At 37.9% G+C, this 8,256-nt stretch overlaps 1 pseudogene; it reads right to left on the bottom strand.

Annotated features, from left to right (window-relative positions):
- Positions 1-2,476: 2,476 nt before the first annotated feature.
- On the bottom strand, positions 2,477-5,946 carry LOC141824843 (G-box-binding factor 1-like; annotated as a pseudogene).
- Between the last annotated feature and the right edge of the window lie 2,310 nt (positions 5,947-8,256).

Genomic DNA, 8,256 nt, shown 5'->3' with positions numbered 1-8,256 from the left:
ACCATAAATGAGGGGCGTGGGTTGATCAGACATCATGATGGGATATACCAAGGCACTGTAGGGCGATCTGGTGATTCGGTTACTCCTACGGCTCGAATCGGAAGGATGATCGATCGGTCAATCGGGCGGAGGGGAGGGCGAATGATGATTTGGCCGACTGGCGATTCGGTTCAAGGTATGACCGAATGGGGATTCAGTCGACTGACGACTCGGTTCAAGGTATGACCGAACGGGGAGAAAACTAGAAGGAGTCTACCGAAGGATATCGGGAGGACCCGAGCTAGGAGTCGTTTCGGTTTCATGGGGTTCGACAATTGTCTCGTTCGGGGCTGAATGGAGCGTCGGCTGATGGCCTTCCCGAATGGGGAAAGAACGGACTTGGTCAATCGAACCTAGAGGTGGGGGACGATTCGACCCTCGAGTGAGACTAGGACCGGACTCGAGTCAAACCAGAGGGACCCTATGAATTATCCCCGTAACACGCATAGTAGTGAATAGGACAAACGTTCGACATTAATTTATTATTATTATTATTATTATTATTATTATTATTATTATTATTATTATTATTAAAAATTAAAGGAGAATTAAAATTATTATAAAATTTAACAGTTTTAATTAAAACTATCAAATTAGTTCAATATTAAAGCATAATTTTAATTAAAACTACTTTAATAATAATATTTTTTTAGAAAAGGGTTACACGTAATTTTAATATTTTTATCCAATCAATGATTGTACGCAGTCTTACCTTGCCTTTGGCAAGAGACTGTTTTTAGGATTTGAACCTTTAGGTCACAAGACAGTAACTTTACCGTTGCGCCAAGGTAAAATATTTATATAAAAATATAAATATTTTTATATTTTCCATAAATAAAAAACATTTTATAAACTTGATTGATTTTTTTAATATAATTCCTGATATATAAATCCATTTTAAAATTTTTTTATTTTGAAATATAAAATTAAAGAGCGATCTCCCTTATTTAATTATGCCGTTCTTAAATGGTCCAATTGAGTCTAAATTGACGTAAACAAATCAAAATCAACTTATTTAAAACTCAGAGTGTACGTACAACTAAATTATACTATAAAAAATGAAAATACAAGAAGAATTTTAATGACTTGTAGAATACTATGAACTCGAATTGATATGAGTTAATGTTAGCAAAATTTACAATACAAACCATACCTCTTGATAATTTTTGCTACTAATCAAAAGTAATATATTACAAACTTTAAGAGTTATACAAACTCATTTCAAAACAATCTTATTTTATTTCTATGTCCCAAATATTTTAATCAATTTCGAGTTCTCCTTTTAAGCTACGTATATATGCTTCTTCTTTTTTTCTTCAGGTTTTCTTATAACATCATTTGCTTCTTAAACTTTTAACTTTAATCGATTTGGTCTTCTTCAAATATATCTATACCATTCATCTAGCTCAAGCCCCCTGTAATTCACATCATGGCAACATTATCATTTTTGTTTGTTTTTTCTAATTTGTATTTTTGTTAATAGCCGTATAAGTATTAACCATATGACTAAATCCATATTAAAAAAATTACATTAGTAACAGAAAGGATTTTAAGCACTTGTTGATTTAATCATCTTTTACTCCATTGGAGAAGAATCTTGAGGAGGAAAAAAAATGGAATTAGGAAGAGGAAAGAAACCTTCCCTAATTTGATGTGCTTAAATAATTATTAAATTATTTTTTTATCGAATTAGTCCAATACTACTTTAACAATTTTGATCAAAATTAATTTAATATTATAAGTTTTAACTAAGATAATAATTACTCTAATGCAAGAGCTTGAAATAAGGAAAAATTTCCACTAAATAAATTTATATTTTTCATAAATAAAAACATTTTATAAACAATGCTTATAAACATTTTATAAACATTTCATAAATTTCCACTAAATAAATGTTAAATACTTTAACATTTAATCATCTGTTTGGCATTTTCCAGAAAAATGTTTATATAAACAATGCTGTCACATTTGCTTTATCATATGTAGCATATTTACCTTTTCTTCTGCAAAAGGTGGGTCCGCCACCTTAGCGGCCCCACACGATCGATCCCACGACCATATGTGAAGAGGTAAATCGAGAAAGTATAGTTGGTTACGACGCAAGAAGGTATTGCCTGACTTCGCCAAGATTCAAACCCTTGCCCTCGTGGGCTTCACCAGTCTGCTGGCCTCCACGTCGTCAACCAGCTCGCCGCATGCCCCGGGGGCACATATTTACCTTTTCGAAGTTCCAACTTGATAGCCATTAGGAAGACATGCTGATTTGCAGTGTGCAGAAGCAGCATTGAAATCTGTACTGGGAGGGCACATATGGTTGTGGAACCAAAAGATGAACCCTAAATTCCATCCTTTAAGGTAGACATCAGTAATTCTATAGCTGAGTCAGGCCTAATGCAAAAAAAGATAAATAAAGATGAGTAAGATCCATTCTCTTTTCAAGACAAATTGACAGCAAAGTGCATACAGACACAGCCACAGTGCATGAACAGATAGTGCTAAACGGTAAACCATATTTGATATTGATCCACTGAGAATTATATTTCAACAGTCATTTTACAAGATATTAAAGTAGAATTAGGATTCTAACCACATTTCCCTCTGATTTTTCAGGCGGAAAGCACACTAAATCACTCCACACATCAGGTAAAACAGTTTGGCACCACAAACTGCAATTCTCTTGTGATAAAAAATTAAAGTGTTCTAACTTGATTTTCTAAAATATATAGCCAACTATGAGAAAGAAAGATCCTCTCAATGAAAAAAATGTGTCAAGGGTGGAACGCCAGTGAAATGGACGTAGAACAAAGTTACCAAGAAGCCCCATTAGACCATTTAGAATTTGATTAGCTTTTGGAAAATGTTAACTTCACAAGTCGCCTGTTTGGTTTAGGCTTGATGCTAGGCTCAGACAAAAGCTCTGCTCCTTGAGTTTGTTTTAGATCCTCCTGTTCCAAGAAACATAAGTACAAACTTATCAGAAGGAGATGCATACGCCCTCCAGCAGAATGCAAACAAGAAAAGAAACTGACCATGACACCCTCCAATATAATACAAATACGAAAAGAAACTAACCATGATTGTTCTGTTCTCAGTTTCCATGTCCTCACACAACTTCTTGAGATTTTGAAATTCTAATCTGAGGGCAGTGTTCTCGTTGCTCATGTCATTCACTTTCCTTGCCAATTCTTCGCATTCTTGCTGGTACAAGAGAAGAGAAAAAGGTATTTTCAATTTGGTTGTGTAGATATTATGCAGTGAAACTTTTCCAGGTCAATGTGAATCATAAGATTAAGATCAGAAAAACAAGTGTACAAAGTGTATGCATTTTTATTCACTAAAAGAGTCAAGCCTAACAACTAATTTAAATAATGAAATCCTAAAGGCTGTAAATTTGATATTATGACATTCATCTGATAGGTGACTTTGAGGTAAGTGAAAAATTGTAAGCATTATCCTGTTGTAAACGATGCTTCGGAGTAGCTCATATGACCAGTAACTGTTGCATAATCTAATATTTATTTTCTCCTGTCCCTCAACCCTCTCAACTTTAGACATTTGATGGTCATCTTTGAACATGGTGTTTTTATCATTTCATAAATAAAGATTCTGCCTCAATGTTCCCTAGTTTCTCATAGTAACTTTGCACATGCATTTGAAGATCTTTATGTTAGGTACAACGTTTTATGTATTATTTCTTTAATGTTTTATATACTGTTACTTCTTAACACTTGCAAAGAATGGTTCGCCATATGTATAAGATAGAAGAAAATCACAAATAAAATAGAATAACATCAATTGACAATAAACTAACTTGGACATTTAGGTAATGTACAAAATTGCAACACCATATGGTATGTACTACCACAATGTAATTGCAACATCAAATGAATAGCACCTGAATGCGTACGATTTAAACTGGATAGAGTTCATTTTTCTGTTTAAGCAAGTCGACTCCACAAAATTTCATTCTTCTTTAGCACAAATTTAAGAGAGATATACAACAGGCTACATAATTTTTGGTAACTCTGACAGTATGGATAACTGATAAGGTGAAGAAAATGAACAAGAAAAGAGAAAACTGATAAGTGTTTCAGAAACAAAGAACACATTTCAATAATCTAAATAATACCTGCTTCCTCATCCTTGATCTTCTAGCTGATTCCCTGTTAGATTGTTTTCGTTTTTCCCTCCTCAGTTCACGTTCATCCTGAAAAAGCTATTGATAAAAACATATTTTAAAAAGAGAAACTTAGATCATGGTTCATCATGTAAGCCCCTTTCACATCCTACCATTATGGTTCCTGAATTTGCCGCATTAGATCTACCATACGTGGGGACAGATCCAGAAATGGACGAACTCAACAAATCCATTTCAATATTATTTTGAGAACCAGACAGTGCTGCTCTTCCTGGGGCAGAGACTGGAAGTTTTTTGGCAGTTCGCACTCTTCCACTATAAGAAGATTGAGCATTAGCACCACTATATTCATCATTGCTGAGGGAATGAGAGGTTCCACCTGAGCAAATTCAGTAGGAATGACTATGACCAAAAAGTTTCAAATTGACAGAGATTAATCATTTTTCATATAGCAGATTTACCTTTTGGAACTACAGTGTCATGACTTGTCTTTCTATTCGAGAAATGCTCCTGAATAATCAAGAGAACTTTGTGTTAACTGAATTTGAAATATATTCTTGTGTTTTTAATCAGGCAAGGAGCCTGAGCAGTAACAGTATCAATTGGTCCCAAGATAACATTTTCAACAAAGCAAAAGTAGAAATGGCATAAACAAATGTAACAAAGAAATAGACCCATCATTTTCATAAGGCTTCCAAAGAGGTGCAAATAGCAGGAGAACTGTGACAAGCCCCCAAACAAAAATAGAGAATCAAGGGGAAATTTCCCATGCTTACCTTTGGTTGCCCATCGCCTCCTACGGTATCAGATGACCCATTTGTTTCAGTATGATCGCTGCAGAAAAGCAATATCAACAGAAACGTCAACAAAAATCAACAGTCCATCGTTCCAGTCCGCAAAGCTAACCTCTGCGTGGCATCCTCCCCGACAATGGAGGCTCCTCTACCATTATTTTCTCGTTTCCCCAGAGATTCACCTCCAGAACCATCCTTGCTCACCGGACGCTGGTCCTTCTGCTCCGAGGGTCTCCCTTCAGTTTCAGTCGTCCGATAAGCCACGCCCTAGAAAATCACCAGCTCCAAATATTATTCGACCCCGATCAAAACCCCAAATCGGAGCTAACGGAAAGCTACAGTAAGAAATTTAAACAAAGAACAACAGGGATTCCTCGAATATTTATCTACCGCGTTCATCTGAGGCTGAGCATAAAATCCTCCGTGCGGGTAGAACGAAGCGTAAGGGATCGGGCCTCCGAAGGGTGGCGGCATCACTTGCTAGGAGATTCCATTGCCAAAAATCACCCGCAGATATCAAAAAAGGGTTAAAAGATGCAAATTTTTAACTCCGATGCAAACTTTTTCCAACCCCGCCAAGAGGGATTCCACAAACCTGAGGTCCCCAGACCACCGGCTGCGCCGCGGCGACAGGCGAAGGCGAATAGAAGGCCTGGGCCATCACGGCCGGGACACCGTGCCCGTAGAAGGCCTGCATGGGGTGGACCGCGGTCAGCCGCATCGGTGGCGGTTCTGGTGGACCTTTGGAAGGGGCTTCCGGCGACAATTTGGCGGTGGCGGCCTTCTCCTTGTGGGAGCCCATCTATTCCGCCACAAGTGGAGGCAGCGACGTAGGACACGGGACGAGGAGGTGGAGAGGCCGAGAATGAGATGGCAAGCGGAAACGGATCGATTCGGCCACGGCCGAGATCTGAGCGCTAGGGTTTTATTACCAGCGAGGATTGGACCCGATCCGACGCGGCGCAAAGAAGCCATACACCCACGCAGATATGACACGCAAAGATGGTACGTGCCAATTTTAATTGGAATTATAGGAATGGGACCCAGACACCTATCTGATATCTTGAGGTGGAGGCCGGAAGCGACCTGGGTGCGTGAGTAGATGAATAATTTCTTTAAGAAAACTAGATCAAAAACGGTGAGTAACGAAGTGAGAGGCTGGATAGTTAGTTAAATAGGTGAACGGGCTTAATAAACCCTTTTCCTTTCACTATATTCAGGCCCAGTGTTGGCCCACTTAGATTGCCGATAAAAAGGAAGGGGAACGCCCACGAGTTCGCTCGTGGCCTTCCACCAGATTAAATCGCACTCCATCATACGCCTCCACGGATACGCTCCTTTGTACCATTTTCTCTGTCTGCGAATCAAAGCGGGACCCACGTATGGGTTGGCATGAGGGAGTACTCGAAGAGCGGAGGGAGAAAGATATAAAAAGATGGGGCTTGAGCATTCCTCCGCTCGTTTTCTTCCCACTCTTCCTCCTCCTCCTGCTCACCCCACTTGCTTGAACGGTGGTTCTCTGGAGGGAGATCTGGTCATCGCCGGGTGCTTCGACGACGACTGGTTCTCGATCTTGGTCGTCGGAAAGAAGTTGGCCGAATCTGTTGTTAGCGTTTTGGTAATGGATCGCTCTTGGATTTTGGTGTTTCTTTCGTTTGCGTGCATCTCCAGCGCTGCTAATGCCAGTGAAGGTGATGTCGATCCACTCTACAGGTGGGCTTGTTTCCTTCGGGAATTGTTTTTTTCTTGGTTCGCTATTGTGCCGCTACATTTTCAAAGTTATCATTTAATATGTTACTATATCTGTGATCGTGAAACGACTTCCTTTTTTGCTCAATAAAAGTTAGAGATTTCAGTTCTTTATTTGGGTCGTAGGCGTGGTTATTTTTGGTTTGTTGCTTCCTGGGTGATTACATCGATAAATATTTCCAAAGACATTTACTTTTCATTTGTCAAACTTGTTAAAGAATCTTTAATTGACTGTAGCCAAGAGTTGGTTTAGTGAGCTTGAATGTGCTCAGAAAGATTTTTTAGCCTGATTACGGGACAAGTCTTTGTCGCTAGGCTCCATATATGGCTCCAATCTTCACTCTAAGATTTCCACAACGTGTGTTTTATATGGTATCATGTATTTTGATCCTTTTCATTTAAAACATTAGTGAGGACAATTTTTATTCATGCGTTATTATTTATGTTCCGCATACCACTACTTTACTTTCTATCCTACAAGCCACCTTGATCTAAGGCATCCATTGACCACAAGAAATCAAGAATCTGCTTGGACTTTGAAGGTGGTAGGTTTTTATTCCCAAGCGTTCTATTTGGAATAATGCCTAGTCCACCTTGTTGATAGGTATTATTTGCTTACCTATTTGCTGTAGATGATGTGAAAGTGCTTGGTGGACTAGTATTTGTTAAATTGAAATCTTGCAATACCAGAATTTGAAGATTCAATTATTTTTTTCAACTTTAGGATATTTCTTCAAATAAGCTGTTTTATTTCTACTTTTTAGTAGCATTACCAAGATCAGAGTCAAAACAAGTGCTTCATTTCCTGCATTGTAACTTCATATATTAATGATTACTAAAAATTTCAATCCATAGTGCAAGGTAGATGCTAGTCAGTAGCAATTTATAAGAACGATTAATCTGCCAAAGATTCTATGTAGTAGTGACAAATGCTAATGAGAGTTATTAAGCAAATTTTGTAGGCATTGTTTTAATCATATCTTGGCCAAATTCTCTATCCTACAAGCCTGATTGGAGCCCCTAGATGCAACAGGGAATGTTCCTCCCATGAGCATGACTATTGTAAATGATGAAAAAGGCTCCAACATCTTGAGAGAAGGAATACTAAAATAGGTAGTAGGCTTTGGTCAAAGAAAAGAAGAGAGGTTTTTTTACATCAAATGGAGAAGAGGATTGGACTTTTATGAGGTTAAAACACGTTATCTGGACATGTTAGTAGTTGTTTTAGTTATCAATTCAAAACTTTTAAAAACTTTAAACAATTTAAAAACCATTTTAATTAAATATGAGTCCAATATAAGAAAAAAAAAACTAGTGTTAAACTGCACCATATAAATTGATGAGTAGCTTGAGACTTCACTAAAAGAAGAAAGGCCAAGGCCAACACAAGATCCATGTCATATACCCCATCAAATTGCCTGATAGGATAAGATGCACATGGAAAGAGTTTTGCATTTTCTCGTCTTAGCATGTATACAAATACGACTTGAGTTTGCGACTTGGAAATTTCAACTCACTCATACCATGGCAAGTTGT

The sequence above is a fragment of the Curcuma longa genome, chromosome 3 (assembly GCF_044706935.1).
Source record: "Curcuma longa cultivar G26 ecotype Majalengka, Jawa Barat chromosome 3, ITB_CL_G26_1.1, whole genome shotgun sequence".
NCBI classification, from domain to species: Eukaryota; Viridiplantae; Streptophyta; class Magnoliopsida; order Zingiberales; family Zingiberaceae; genus Curcuma; species Curcuma longa.
This window is presented reverse-complemented; position numbering and strand designations above follow the sequence as displayed.